This window comes from Trichogramma pretiosum, unplaced genomic scaffold (genome assembly GCF_000599845.2).
Source record: "Trichogramma pretiosum strain Unisexual culture from Peru unplaced genomic scaffold, Tpre_2.0 scaffold20, whole genome shotgun sequence".
In the NCBI taxonomy this organism is placed as follows: Eukaryota; Metazoa; Arthropoda; class Insecta; order Hymenoptera; family Trichogrammatidae; genus Trichogramma; species Trichogramma pretiosum.
Genome location: NW_019641696.1, coordinates 713,578 through 730,212, shown reverse-complemented (window position 1 = coordinate 730,212; position 16,635 = coordinate 713,578). Strand labels below are relative to the sequence as shown.

General features: G+C 43.1%; 1 protein-coding gene across 1 annotated transcript in view; it reads right to left on the bottom strand.

Annotated features, from left to right (window-relative positions):
* LOC106656491 overlaps nt 1–16,635 on the bottom strand; it is a 114,531-nt gene that overhangs the window by 92,660 nt on the left and 5,236 nt on the right. The window lies entirely within an intron of this gene.

Genomic DNA, 16,635 nt, shown 5'->3' with positions numbered 1-16,635 from the left:
GATGGACTTTTTAGGCCGCAACGACTGAGATGTTTTAAGCAGAAACAGTAGTGCATAACCAACTTTAGACATTGTTTGGAAATCCCGTCCCCGAAATCCCGAAATAAATACTAGTTAGTACCTAAGCTACCACTAGATGGCGCATGTTCTAATTTATATGAACTCGAAAGAGGAACAATTTTGGAATTACATAAAAATAAAAAAATTATTTAAATTATATCTCTGAAAAATTTTCTTACTTTGTAAAAAGTGTGCCGGCCAAAAATTGAACTCGAATACAAAGCGTGAAAAGGCAAAATCGACTCGACATTACGCTTTTGTCTTCGTGCCAGTATCACGATCGGCCCTCCGAATTCGATCTCATACGGTAACTGAAAATACCACAGTCAAACACTCGTATACAAATTATAAAGTCTTTTACTCAAAATACATTTAAAAAAACAACTCCAGTCGTTCTGCTTTTCTACCTTCGAATATACAGGAACATATTATACCGCTGCGCCATACGTCTATACGCATACTCTGTCCGAGACGCGGCACACCAACTCCATCGTCGTCGGGGGGGGGGGGGGGGNGGGGGGGGGGGGGGCAGCTACTTTGCTCTATGCACGTATTATGTACGTTAATGTCATTTTCAGTTCTCCGGGCGCTCGCGAATCATGCAGCCTATACGCCACGGCGGTATTGGAGCAGCAGCATCAGCGTCGCACGTATGTACGTATATATACATACGTACCGTATGCGATCGCTGTAATAAGGTAACGTTGACATTCTCGTTCAGCGTCATTTGGTGCTCTCTGTCTCTGCCTCGCTGCAGCACAAGTGCACAGAGAGAGGGTTGCTCTGCACTTGGCTGGCGGAATCCTCCGCAACGATGCCACACAACGTTGGTCAAGTAATTTGACCTATATGTCATCTATATATCACACACGTACAGACTCACACACACACAATGCAGAGAAGCAGCAGCTCTCGTGCTTGCCTACTACTACTACTACTACTACTACTGCTGCTAGCCAGTAGCCTGGTGCTGATGCTGTGGGGAATTTTATACTCTCTCTCTCTCTCTCTCCAACGTGTGCGGAGCGTTGCCAACACAGAGAGAAATTGTAATGAGCCATTGTCACGAGCATATAGTCGCTGCACACTGGCTATTATACAATATGTATACATTACACACGTGTCCTCGAGCTCCGGGGCTCGGCCGCCGCCGCACACGAAATATTCAAGCTTGCGCGCCGCAAGCTCTCTCTCTCTTTCACTCTAGCGGACGATCCTGACTATCTCTCTCTCTCTCTTTCTCTCTCTCGCTTTCTCTGCTCGTGATGGTAGTAACGTATACCTGTAGCAGCAGCAGCAACGTGGGTATATACGAAGCAAATAGTAAGATTTTTCCGGTGTACACGCCCGTGTGCAGAGATTATACGAGCGGTTTATACACTATAAAGCTGCACGACGCAGCGAGATGCAGCGCACGGATCCCTATAACTATATATACATACCCGAAGTGTCCAGCGTTCTTGCGTTCATTGATGGGCCGTTCGAGCGCCCGGGTTATCGCTCGGCCGAGTGTGCGAGTATACTCTCTACAGTCTAGAGCGCTGCCTTATATAGCTTCAAGATAATTATTTCCATAACAATCTAATCCGTAATCCTGGCGACGGCAGCGCGGGAGGCTCTTCTCTCGCTCCCCCTCCCAAAGACAAAGCTCAAAGCTCGAGCGACTCGATCTACGTGTATATATAAGACTCGATCGTTCCACTTTATGTGTGTGTGTGCGCGCGTGTGTATATACATAAAGGGCAACTATCTGCTGCTGCTGCTGCTGCTCTCGCTCTTTTCCTATATACACGGCGGCATTGTGTGGTACAACTGGCTCTGCGATATCGGCTTATATAGCTGCGCCAGCAATGGAGTTACGCGGGTCATCTTTTTGCAAGCTCGCTTCCACGCCGTACAAGCCTATAACAATGCCGCCGCCCTTTCTCTCTCTCTCTCTCTCTCTAGCTCACCGATTTTCTCTACTACTACTACTACTACTACTACTATTCTCGATGTGGAATAAGCTCCGCTGCGTGGCACCGTATAGGTATGGTATAGGCAGAGGGTTTACCTAAGAGAGAATAAGGGAAGATTTTCCCGCATACCATGCGCGGCGGCAGTGGTCCTCTATTCTCTATATACACTCGAAGAAATATCTCGAGCTCGTGCACAAGCCTGCGTGAAGCGTTGTGTCCCTGTGCCGATCCGCGTGTGTAGAGAGTCAAGAGGGCTTTTAACTTCTTCCCTTGAATATCTGTCTCGATCCTCGAGCGCGCTAGAGTCTATACCTATCTCTCTCTCTCTCTTTCTCTTTCTGTCTCTGCCTGCGCTAACGAGTGTTTATAGAGTTGAATCGCACGCGCTCGAGCGAGCGAGCTTTGTGCTGCAAGCTCGTATTGTGTATAGTTATTAGATTGATTAAGCCAGTTTGAAATGTTACGTGCAATATAAAGGGTGATAACGAATGAATTTTTACATTTGAATTTTTACTCAAAATCGAGGATCGTTAAAACGCAATTTTGAACGCGTCGCGCATTGCTTGATATAAAAAAAAAAAATAATAATATAAATACACCGGTATATTTCACACGCTGCGCGCTCGCTTGATAAATCGATGAAAAGCTCAAACTTTCCGCGAGCCCGGTGTATTACGTTCGCGCGCAGTTTCGCGCGCGAGGAAAATGAAATTTTCAAGTAGTCGATGATCCGCGCTATCGCGAGCTTTCCTTCGGACTTGCGAACTTATTTTCCCGGAAGGGGTCGGTGTGTGTTGCTGCTGCTGCTTACTTTTTGATTCGAAAAAAAAGTTAGCTGCTCGCCGGTGTAACAAGTTTATATACACGCACGCGCGCGTGCATGCTCTTTTCTAGTTTATTTTCATTCGCAGTTTTCAATGGCAAAGTATTATACATGGGAATGTGTATGAATAAAAAAAGAGCGCGTATACAAGCCGAGCGTGAGAAAAATGAAATTTATTTAACATTCTATTTTACATATGAATTAGATTTAAAGTAATTAAAAATTTTTTTTTTTACATAATTACAACTTTGCTGCAGAAATGAACGAAAAATAATTTATTTGAAACATTTTAATCGAATATTGATGCTTTCGTGTTTTTTGTGCGAACCGAAGAAAAAAATTGAGTAAATTCAATCGTTATTTAAAGCAAACATTCAATGCTAGATGACAAGTATCTTCATTTCCCAACCTGCAAGTGGCCGTGCAAAAATAATTGTATAAGTACAACATGGGAGAATATCATATCCATATTTGAAATGCTTCGTTTATCAAGAATCAAAAGTATCATTGGGCTTCTATAAAATAATTAATTTCAATGTTAATTTTTTTCAAATGTGTATATTTTCAAAATGTATGAAAAGTTAAGAGATTCAATGAGATTATAGCAACTGCCCATTCATCGGCACTTAGCTTTCTCCTCAAAAATAATAACCCATTTTCAAACGTGTTCACATTTCTAAACATTAGAAAACACTTAAGAAAAGAAACGAAATTATGAAAAATTAAAAAACAATCATCGAATTCTTTCGTTTCTTTTGTCTAAAATTAAAGTTTGACTGCTCTTCTTTGCTTATCGCAGCGATCAAAAGATTTCGCGGCGTTAGGCGGAACAGATGTGAGAAAAAATCGCACGATCTGACAAGACATACTCATACTACAATCGCACTTTTTAAAAGCATTACGATGCTGCTAAATATATCAATTCCATCAGATAAACGGCACGTGGCGATTTCTTTTAATTTATATACAACAGAGCCATGTGTCAATCATTACTCACCATATTGGTCGCAGTATCGGTCTAGTCCGTGTCTTGTAACAACAACAAACAGCAAAAAATGTCGAGTCTCGTGTCGACGTTACTACCAATCGTCGTCTTCGCGACTTTGACTATCCACGGTGGTATCGGATTTCGACTGGCCGCCGCTGTCCAATGCAACAACAGCGATCTCGAGCCCGACCCGCAGGACTCGAGCTATCCCAGCTACCTCGTGGCGTTCAGCTACAAGGGTCGTCTGATCGGGGCGGGCGCGATCGTCGAGGAGCGCCACGTGCTCACCTCGGCCAGCCTGATGTGCCTCCAGGCGGATCTGAACGACTGGGGCGATCCGTTGCACCTCCCGCCTCTGCTGGTGCACGCCGGCTCGCGCTCGTGGGACGAGGCGCGGCAGGTGCGCGAGGTCGTCACGTGGACGCCGGGCAAGTGGCAGGGTTACGCGAGGAACGACACGGTCAGCGGCCATGTCTACATGTCGTCGGTGAAGGACGACTTGACCGTGGTGCAGCTCGATCGCGGCTTCGAGTTCGACGATCGAGTCGGGCCGATCCGCAAGATCGAGGCCCGTGATTCCAGTCCGATGGGCAGGCTGGCCACCGTGGCGACCTGGGACAGCAGCGACGACCGAGTCTCGCCCCGAAGAAGCCCGCGGCGGAACATGCGCGTTTATCCGGGCTTGAGACTGCGCCAGGCGAGCAGCTGCGAGACGTGCATGCTGGACAGGTACGGGGTGAGTCTGGGTGGGGCCAAGGACGGCTGGTGCGTGGCCAAGTGCGCGGCGACGGCGGCGGGCGACGGTCGGAGATATCTCAACGGATCGCCGGTGCTGGTCAACGGGACGCTGGTGGGGATCGTGGCCGGGCCCATGGGTGACTGCTCGCTGGAATCGTCCTACGTCGTAGATCTGAGGTCTCACTTGGGAGAGATCAACGAGTTCATCGAGCTGAATCGTCAAATTGCCGCGGAGGACGAGGAGTGCAAAGAGGAGACTGTTTTGCGCGAGGAATCGATTCCATAATTATGTCAAATTATAAAATTGACATAATTGTGAACTCGGCTTTATGCTTGTACAATTATGTTTACTTTGCTACTCGCAGATTTACAAATAAAGATACTCGCCATCTAGTGATGAATGTTTGCTTTAGTTATGAATTTTAACGAATCCTTTGAGTCAATTTAATCAATATGTTTGAACTTGAGTTGGGAAACATATTTTGATTCATTTGCATGAAAAACAATGTATATGATCGTATTTTCATGAATTTTTTTACAGGTCAGGTAAAAATAATAAATTTATAGATTAATTAGTTACATTAATTAATTAGAACCAACATATTAATTTATGAAGAAAATGTAATAAAATTAAGTATAAGTTACTTTAACTTTAATGTCTAATTTTCATTGAATCTACATTAAATCTAAGACTTTTGTAAAAGTTTAAGCAATAATAACATGCTACAGCTCGATCTCTGGAAGATAGAGTCTCCGCTGTTTGTTCTATTGATTTGTCAGGTTTTTTTTTAGTCTCTAGCTTTCTTCCCTACCTCTCAATACGGAAATGATAACGCGTGTCACACACGTGCGATGCTCGATGATCTGCCGCATGTAATCGAGTTTTTAATTTCATCCTTGTCGCAAGTTTCAATTAATGCAGTTCATTCAAAGTCCCGTTTTGGTTCTGCACGCATTAAACACCGTAATTTGTCGTGAATTCAATCTAATTCAGAAACATGTAAAACGAAATTATTCTACGACGCTCGGTTCAAAAACGCGTTTTCGAGCCGATCACAGAGCTTCCTCATGGAGGAAGTGAAATTTGCCAAGAATCAAATATCATAGAGAAAAAAAAGCACATGCGTGTACGTTACTACCTCTGGTACTGGCGGAAACAGGAGTCTGGCGGAAATTGATTGCAAATTCGCCGTTTGAAAACTAGATTGTACGCAGCGACATTTAGTTTTCGCTTCGTGTACAAATACGTGTATGTATGTAGATCGCGTTCGTCGTTTTTTTTTCTCTCCTTTTTTGCTGCACTTGATGTAAAGCGTTGATCGATCGAAACGATTCGAAAATACCTTCAAAGGATGTAAATCATTTCCATGAAAAATATCTAATTTTCGCGCTCGCGCGTAATCTTTCCATCTTTCCGGCTCTAATCTCTTGTTAATTTCGAGTTAATTTATCTCGTCGAGGCTTTGCATACGAGCAATTTAATGTATCGTCCCTGTTCGCATTATAAATGACTTCTTCGTCTTCCTCGGTAAATTAGTTGAAAATTATTCTTCTCTTGCGTACTCGAGATTTTGATTAGAAATCTCGAAATCGAAATATTGCTATGGCCCTGTTATATCTAACACTGAGTTCTTGTAAGCTTATACCATTATTTTTACTTTGCCACTTGCAGATTTACGGATCAAATGCACTCGCCATCTAGTATAAGGGAGAGCTCAAAGTAGTATTATTCGCATTTAATAATGTGGCTAAAAACTGGTCTAATTTCTTTTAAATATAAGGTAAGATAGTATTTTGAGGTCAGTTGAACTTCGCTTTACATTCGTAATGTAGTTGTCGCAGAAAAATCCCCAAAATCAAAGCAATCGATGGCCACGCAGACGATACAGACCTCGATTATCGTTTTTCTTCATATTTTAATTTTACATTTTGCAAATATTTCACACCCTGGAAAATTCGCCATCTCCTCGCTGTTATACGCCCGAGCATGTACGATGCACCAATATTACGAAAAAAAAAAAAAAAACTATCTGCGACCACCACCACCACCAGCAGTTATTCGGTTTGACGCGCCACTCGCGTTTGACGCCGCGCTGCACAGTGCACACCTGTGCCCGCGAGAGACGAGAGCCCTCGACGCGCGAATTTCACAACCCCCCACTCTGTCTCTTTCTCTCTGTGTATAGTGTACACATCGATACTGTGCAAACACGGAGCCAAAAATGGGAAATTCTGCTTGACACATACACAGGCGCGCGCGGGTGCAGTGGGCCTTTTAAGAGAACTAGAGCAGTAGAGTGAGATATCGCGTCGTACGTGCGTTTACATACGTGTGTTTATACAAAACACACATAGCGTAGTTCACAAATCTACGCAAACTGCGTGCGTCAAAGCGGAATTCGACGCACTACTATTTAGTCTACTGGAAACATTTTATATCTCCCGTATACATCATCGCCCGGAACCATTTAATAAAATAATGCATCACGAAGTCAAACAGTTGTCAAATTGGCTCAATTTTTTTTCTTATATATTCACGTCGTACATCACAGTGATAAAATTAATATTTTTTTTCGTTCCTCGTAGACGCCAGAGGGATAAATTTTTTTTTTAACTTTTCGCCTGCTCAATTCGTATACCGTGCGCGAGTTAGCGGCAAGACGCGATCGCTCATTACCGAGGCTATTACTTTGTGCTGCGGCAAAAGGGGTTGAAAAGAGGCGAATGAACTCGCGGCGTCGCCGCCAACGCGCCCACCAACGACAACGATGACGACGTTAAAGGCTTTACGCAGTATCGAATATACGTGTGTAATATGTGTGGTTGTGTGTGTGTGTGTGTGCGCGCGCGCGTGTTATGGCGAGGAAAAAAACCTCAGGATCTAAACCGCAGGATTTATGCGGCTCAGGCAACGCGACGTCGGCGGCGAGAAACTAGAAATGCGTCGAGCTGTGCGCGGAGCTCGCGCGCCCTGAGTAAATTTTAATATCAAAGTAGCTGCTTTGCGTTTTTTCTTTTTTTTTTTTGCGCTTCTCGCTATACTGCTACTGCTACCGCTACTGCTGCTCTGCGTAAACGTATATAAAACACGTAACGCAGCGGCGGCTTTGCGCGTCAAATTTCATTCGCGCGCTTCGTTCGCGCATATATAGATTTGATTTTTTACTTACGCGCGTTACGTGTACAGCTTTTAATAATTTTTGATGCATTAATGAAAAATCTGCTGCCGTTCTCTCGTTATTATTATTTTTTTTTTTTTTTTTTTTTTATTCTACATACATCGCGCCCGCACACGAACGAATAGATGAAACAAAAAAGATGACCTGCATTCGCGAGAGCGCGAGGCAAAACCAATATATGACGCGTCGAGCTTACATTATACTCGATGCTTTATTCAATGTTGTGCCACGGCGTGTGCGGGGGATTGTTCGCCCGATGTGAAAGTTTAATGACTCGTTGAGGTGCAAAAAATAAAAGCTTCGATTTCACGTTTATACGCCATGCACGCAGTACATATACAAATGTACACACTGAATAGACGCTGGAAAACTGTCGATTGAGCTTTTACGGATGCATCGATACATATTTCTCGATTAATGAAAGTTTGTTTTTAAGCTAGTTTTATTGAATACCCATTTCACGTGACGGGGGAGCTTTAATAAAACAAAATGCGAAGAGAAAAAAATAAATAACCCAACTCGTCGTACGCTCGATTAATTCTACTTTCCCACACCCACATTTATATAGTATATATACACTTCGAGTGTTTGGTGTATCGAAGAAAACTGTTTGTACTCCGACAGGACAAAGGAGCAAAGAGCAGACTGTATATGGCTTACTTCTCTCTTCTTCTTCTTCTTCCTCGCGATGTGTGACGTATCGGTCTGGCGCCAAGGGGTCGTCCTGTGACACTCTCTCTCTCTGCGGCTCGAGTATATATTATGTCTCGAACATTGCTCCGCACTTAACATTCGCGATCGCGTCCCTACGCGATATAATGAGATTATATACCGGTGACTCGATCGAACGTCGATTCGTCGTCCGAAACTGGCTTTCTCGACTACGCGAGTCGTTATGTTGAAAAATCCATAAATTCCAGTTGAACGTGTACCGTATCGATTTTATTCCACCTGCGCTAGCTTCGAGACTTTATTCTCTCTCTCTCTCTCGAGTCTCTCTCTTTTATGTGTCGTGTAGGAACACTGCCTAGCGCGCAGTATTTTTATATATATTTTCTCTGTGTCCGCGTCAACGCTCGCGCGCGCGTATGTACAGTGTATAACACACGCACACGTACGTTCGGCTGAGCAACTAGTGCGCTCGGCAAAAAACTCGAAGCGCGTGAAAATAAAAATAAAGAAAAGGTAAAAGAACGAACGACTTGCAATCCAAATGTAATTACGATTAGAGCTCCGCAGTCTCGGTTCTTCGTTGTTGTTCTAATCCTGCTGTTACGAGAAATCACTGCTGCGCGTGCTGCAGGGGCCGAGTCGAGCGACAGATTCATTGAGGGATTTGAAAAATTTTTAATGCGAAGATTGCCCTGCCCTCGGCCTACCCGAAGCTCGTAAAGAGTGAGGTGCAGTAATCGAAGCGAGATGTTATAAGTGTATCGAAAATTCACGAGACTCTACCGTCTTGATTGAATTTCTCCACGTTGGCGTTATGTCGGGGCCGAGAAAATAGGCATTTTAAAAGCTCATCCCGTGCATCTCTCCGTGCTTAATAATATTAGATGTGCTCTTCTCTGTATTATATATGGGCTGGATCGCGTCAAACAGTGATGCAGTAGATATTGTTAGAAAACACAGAAGAATTATACATTTTTCAAAAACTCACTTTGACTTATATACAATTACTCTTACTTTATCACTTGTAGATTTACAGATACAGGTAACTCGCCATCTACTGGTGAAGACTTAAAGTATTATTATCGTACTTGGAATAGTAAACACTTCGAGTCCTTACAAACTTATCTCAAAACTATGATCTGACTAATACAATTATTTTTACTTTGCTACTCGCAAATTTATTTACAGATAAAAGTATTCGCCACATAGTGCTAGAGTCTAAAATGGTCTAAATTTTTTTTAAACAGTTAAATTGTCTTCTTTTAGTCGTTTAGAATGCGTCTAATATCCGTAACACAATTGTAACAGAAAAATCGTCAAAAAAAAGACAATAAATGGTAATATATTTTCAATAATTGGACATGTCTTCTTACGGAATACATATTTGAAGATTGTAAATTCAAGTTTTTTTTTAACCACAACATTCTAGAGCCCGTGTTGGTCTCAATTATCCCCAGTTCTTTTATTTATCAATAATACACTCTGTAAAAGAGCGTATTTATTTCACAAATCATTATTCAGGCAATTGCCCTAATAAAAAACGATAGGACATCCCGTATACAAGAAAACCATCACAGGGCTGGTTAACGAATTTGAGCGTTAAAAACGACGAGGCCTGTGCACAGCACGAGTAACGTCGCTTTAAACACGGCCTATATGCCTCGAGTTCGAGCTACGGAGCCGATGCTGCCGTTACGTACGGCCACGAAGCTAGGGGGATCGATATTTCAAAGTATAAACGAGCTTACGGACTCGGATAGTTTTACCCTCTTTCTCTTTGATATTAATGTTGCGCGCAACGCAAACACTCCAAGTGTATGCGTCCACATAGAAGCCAGCAATGTGCATCGGATAGAGCAACGGACCACCCGGAACAATGCCATCAACGCATCGCAAAACGATTCAACGACACGATATGTGTGTCACTAAAACACACGAGCGAAACACCGAAATTGAAAAAAGAAGAGGAGGATGAGGAGGTAGGCGTGTCACGATCGACGCCCGAAGCTTGCATAAATCGCCTCGAAAGCCACAAGTAGCCCGCAACAAACCGGTTATAAGCTCTCTCGTGTGGTGTGCGAGCTAGGCCGGGCCCAAGCCCGTCGCTTTATTATACCGGGCCAAAACTATATAATATCCTTCCGGGCTCTCTCTCGTACTATATACGGAATAGGCGTGTGTGTGTGTGTGCGCGCGTCTACTGCCGAATAAGATAGCGGCGTGACACAAAATTGAATAGCGTAAACATGATTACCATACAAATTGGTTTGCTTCTCTAGCTCGCACTAGACAGCAACCAGCCACCCCTGAACCTACTGCCACTACCACTAGTACGCGTACCTCCTGGTATACGGTGTAGGTAATTTATACTGTATACGATGCGTCCGTGTGTGGGTGGATGCTTCTCTCTCTCTCTCTCTCTCTCTATCCTGTATCTATACGACATCGAGTCTAAGGCTTTCAAATTAACGCGGCAAAACCACGATGGTTTTGGCCCGTATTCGGGGAAAAGGATCGGTGTATACGGGGTTGGTGGCGGCAACGGCGGTTAGCAGGCCACGATGCAGGACCCTTTACCCGGACACGCACAAATGCGTACACGGCGTGGGATGCTCGTTTTCTCTTCTTTTATATAAATCTTTACCAAGTATACATCACGCTTTTATGCGCGTATCTCGACATTGAATCGACGCCACTCTTTCGACTTGCATATAAAGTAGGAAGTTGTGTCCTGATCCTAATTCCATCCTTCCGCGAGAGATTATCATCCGTATGCTGCTCCGGAGAGAAAAGAGAAATGTAGAAAAATGTGCCTCTTCTGGTATAAAAGTAAAAATTTTCAACTCTCGAGGCTTGCCAGCGGCTAGAGATCGCGCGTCGTTATTATGAATACGATGATTATTTTATTTTTATTTTTATTTTATTTTTTTTATTTTTTATTCGGGTCAAATATCTCATTTCCGTGCCATCAATGCCATATCATACGTGCTGTGTATGCCTTACATGTCCGGAAATGTCGCGCAATTTTTCGGAATCGGCATAAAAATGTTTGGCAGCATCCACAACTACTGCACTGCACACTTATAATACACCGCGCACACGTTATACGCGACACGCTCCCTCTCTCGCTCGCTCTTCGTTGTATATTCGCCTTTCGTCGATATATAGCGTATGCCCGAGTCCAAAATAGTACACATAGAGATAAGAGCGAGAGAGAGAGAGAGAGAGAGAGAGAGAGAGAGAGAGAAGCTTGTCACGAATGCCAGAAGTGGTGCATGTATAACGGCAGCCGCTCATACATCGTGATATTACACTTTTTTGAGCGAGATCGTACATATATATACCACCGTGTCTCTCTCTCTCTCTCTTTCTCTCTCTTGTCTGCCAGTTTGGTCGTTAGATCCGACTTTTTCATACCGTCTCTGAAATAAAAATTTCATTTTGCCGGCCCAGCGATCGCTGCGGAAAAGTTTAATCAACATTGAAACGGCACCGGGCTAATTCTTTTATTATTATTTATTTCGATTGCTATTTACCCAGGTGGAAATTTTCAACGTTAATATTGGCGTAATTATCAAAAAATGATCATTTATTACACTTTAAAAAACATTTAATATTAAATAAATTTAAATCGGTAAAACTGAAAGTGGCAAAGTAAAAATAACAATATAACTCAAAGTGTAGTTTATTAAAAATTTCGTGTTTTAAGTGTCAGTTACTTATGCAAGGAACTGGCCATAAATTTTGGGAATTTTTATCGAGGTAATTTTATTCCGAAAAAATATAACGATATCCACCAAAAAAAAAATATATACAAACGCATCTAATCGTCGGTTTAACACAGGTGTGCTCATTTATTGAATAGTTGTACTCGAGTAAGTGCCTTTATCCGCTCAAACCGATCATTGATCTATAAATAATTAACATTTAAACCCGTATTATATAAAGCCGCGTACAGGATATTCGCGAGTCACAAAGGTCGCACGAATCCTCTCTGTTTCTCTCTCTCTCTCTCTCTCTCTGTCTCTCTATTTCAATCGAAAGTTAGAGGTTTTGTTTCAATAATGGGCTCCACCCGCAGAGCTTCTAACAAGCTGCCCCATTGTTAAACCGTTGACTTCCGAAAACACCTACAGATAATGTCGCGCGTACATTCGCCACTTCGCACTGCATATCTAAAAACTCACAGACTGTTTGGGAAAGTATTATTCGTTTTTTCCACAATCAACGCATTTTTACACTTCCGAAGTTGAGTTACCGAATAACCATCACTGAGCATACTCACACGAATCCGGTGCTTTGAAAACAAAAACAATTTAATTTAATAAGTTTTCGAGTGAGCCACGTACACACGTCGTTGCACTGCCGTTTAACACGGCTGTAAAAGTTATGTTCGACGCGATTTCGTTATTGCTATACGTACTCGGCCGCGCGCGCTCGCACACGATGATTATAATTGCGCGACGCACACGAAGCTCGACAAGCTTTTTCCGCACCCCCTCGCTCTCGTGTGCAATTCCAAGAACACACAAGACAGTAGTATATATACGAGAAAAAAAAATGAACGAAAAAAGCTCGCAGGTAAAAATTAATAACTACACACACGAAGCCTCCTCGTACTCGCTACAGCGCGGAAAGCTTTGATGCGATAACGCAGCGAAGTTTTTTAATTACAAATGATTCTATTTCTCTATTTTTCTCTCTTTCTCATCGGCGAGCAGCGCCGTACTCGAGGTGTCTAACAGTTGTTTGATAATAATCAAAGATGTACTGCACCGACGCGCAATTGCGACTCGAAATATTTTTTTTTCTTGGTATACAGCATATATCGCTGCGGAAAAAATGAACGGTATATCGCCAATTTCTACTGTTATGCGTATTGCGAGTCGAGCTTTTCACGCACTTTCTGGAAAAGCGTGATTCGATATATGTATTATATGTAAATGCCGTACGATAAGCATCGCGGAAAATCGAGGATACATATTCAATGAACTAAGCATTTACACGCGCGAAATTTCGCACGAAATTCTCCCATCGAATTGCGGTGTACGCGGAAAAAATATACGAGCGCAAAATTTACTTGACTTTGCGCGCGCGATGCATTATCAATTTTCGGGTGGCTCGAATTAGTGCGCGAGAAACTTTCTATGGCGAACAACAAAATGCACTTACCAAAGTCACCTCCACCCTCGTGCACTGCCTACGGGCGAAAAATCGACGCGGCCTTTCGATCGAATCGCAGTGAACAAATCCGCTTCGCACCCAGATATATATACTTTTATTTACAATACTTTGTGCGAAGTGAGTGAATGCGGCCGATTAATATACGAATCGGTTTCTTGGCATGTATATCGCAATTCGCTTTATAAATGGTTTATAACGCGTCCATGGTGTTTAGGTACAGTGTGGCTGCGGTAAACCTCGATCTATACCTAACCATAATATACATATATACCGAACGCACGAGCGAATACGTATAACGAAGTTACTGGATTGGTGCGAGAAGTCGAAAATTGATAATTGAAGCGCTCGTTCGGCCACGGGGCGCACCGTGTGCGAGCGTCCATCTTTTTTCCATTATTCAATTGCCGAGGCGGAATTGCGCGAATCGATTGTGAATTCAGCATAGTTCATGCGAACGGAGAAGGTCGAGCATCCAATAGTCCCGAGCTAACTTAACTCGACCGCTCCGATTCGTTGATTCGAGCATCCGCTCGTGTGCGTAACCGAGATTTCGGCCGCGCGATGACGCTTTCGGACGCTGATTGAGCTTTTTTTTCTTTTGCGTATAAACTGTCAGGATGCTGCCGCCCAAGTACATTTACTTTGTGTTTGTATACTTCTACGGCTTTAGAGACGTTTCTTTGAACGTGGCGCCTTTCTATACTGCTATAGCTGCCCGGGCTCCTGTGGCTAATTTAATATTTAATTTCTTTCAACTAAAAAAGGACTTTGAATGTATACACGCGCAGGTGGAAAAAAATGTATGTCACACGCATCACGAAGCAGCTTGAATGAAGAGAGAGAGAGAGAGGGAAAAGGAAGCGCGTGTGTTTACGAGGTTAGATGATTAAGAACAACCTCCACTACCCTGGTAGTGTACAGCCCTCGACTTAACTAGGAGGGACGAGCTCTTTGCTTTCTCTCTCTCTCTCTCTCTCTCTCTGCAACGCACAAAGTGCGCGTCGTTACGGACACGAGATTATGCTCTCTTGTGCACTCCTCCTCCTGGCAGATATATATATATAGATGCTGCTGCTGCTCTCGTTGCTGCTGTGAGTTGTTAAAGCTTGTGGATTTTTAAAGTGGCACGAACCGTATTATACACTCGCGCGTGTACATACCAGCCGATACGTATACCGATTCGCGTTATTGCTGTGTACGGCTCGACTCGTATACAAGCGATCCTATAAAACGATAATAATCGCGCGCAACAGTATACGCGAAACGCAGCGCGCACCGATACCGTTATTATCATTATTATTATTACATTCCGCGATGCGTCACATCCCGGCGGGGGCAATTACAAGTACGCGTGTGTACTCGTTGTAAAATTAAAGCGTTACATTGGATTTGCTCCAAAACGCTTAATCCACCCCCGCGCTGTTCATAACCCAAAACACGCTCGAGAGTGAAACTTTTTTTTTTCTATACGCACGATGTAACGATCGCTGCATTTGCGAATTTGAATGTATTATATTATACACATAATAATATCTCAAAGCTCGCGCTGCGTGACGACGAAATTGCGCGACGATCGGAATTATTAGTGCTCTATGCGCCCAACGTAGTATTAATTTCCACGCGGTTATATTTTTTAAATTTATACATCTGAATCGAGTAAAGATACACCGATGTTTTTTAAAAATTTCTTTTCCAAGATTTATCGATATCTTAAATATTCTTTGACTTACGTTCCGTACAAATGGTTGACTTATACAATTATTTTTACTTCGCCACTTGCGGATTTACCAATGACGGAATTCGCCATCTAGCGGTGGATGCTAGCTGGCTTCAATTATGACTGAATTTCTATGAATTATTTGAATAGTTTCAATCAATTAGTTTAAATTTGGGCATGGAATGAAGTTCATTTTTTCATTTTTGCATAATAATAATTCAAGTGATTGCATTTGGATGCATTTGTAGTGCAGTCTACTAAACTCTAAAAAACGAAGTTAGTTGATCGCAAGGCATTAATTTTCAACGAAAGTTCCACGTGTTGAAGGTATTTCAAACAAAAGTCAGCATCGGTTTCATTTCAATGTCTAACTTTACAACAATTTCTGAATTGAATTTAAGATTTTCTCCTACATTTTTTTCATGGTTTTTTCAAGCGAGGATTATATCGGGCATCCATGGTGTGGAAAATTTGATGCACGCGCGAATGCCTTTGTCGTTTATTCTTAAAAATAGCCACTCGGTGTAACGATTTCGAACAACGATAGACGCGCAGAGCCGCTGAAGGGTATAAAGAACCCGTGGAAATAAACGAGAACAACGAATGCTCGGCATACAATACCTATGTGTAATCGAGTATACTCTCGTGTATACGGCGTATTTTAACTCGCAACGATCGGAGAGAAAAATTTCAACAATGAGCTCTCGCGTACCAATTATAAATCTCAACGTGTAGTATAGTATAGTACATATCGGGCAGCGCCGATCGAGGCAACGCCGCGCGCGAAAAAAAAATCCCACTCGAGATACATCTACAGATATAAGCGACGTCTCGGTCTCGCGCTCGAGTCTCTCAAAATTGCACTCGAGAGAGTTTAAAGTTATATCACGGGGGCATCGAAGACTAGTTACAAGTTTCGGTAAATTCGGGCTAACTCTTGGCTCATCTATTTACACACACACACACACACACACACACATAACGCGCTGCCAGACAAGCGATGGGATTACGCGCGCGAAGAGCAGCAGCAGCAGCAGCAGCAGCAGCCGAGTCGTTTTGTAGCATGCATATTCATGGCAACTTCGTGCAGTACAGGTATATATATATGGCAGTAGTGACGCGCTGCTCACAAAAGCTCTCGCAGTATAACTGTGCATGACGCGAGCGAGCGAGCTTTCGGCAGTAGTGCGGTGCATTTCCTCGGGCCATTCAGCACTGCGCGCGCGCGCTCGCGTTATAAGTTGACACTCGATGCGCTGCGTGTCACGCGCGTTTACGTCGGGATTTTGATACGCGATTGCCAGGCAGGCTGGGGG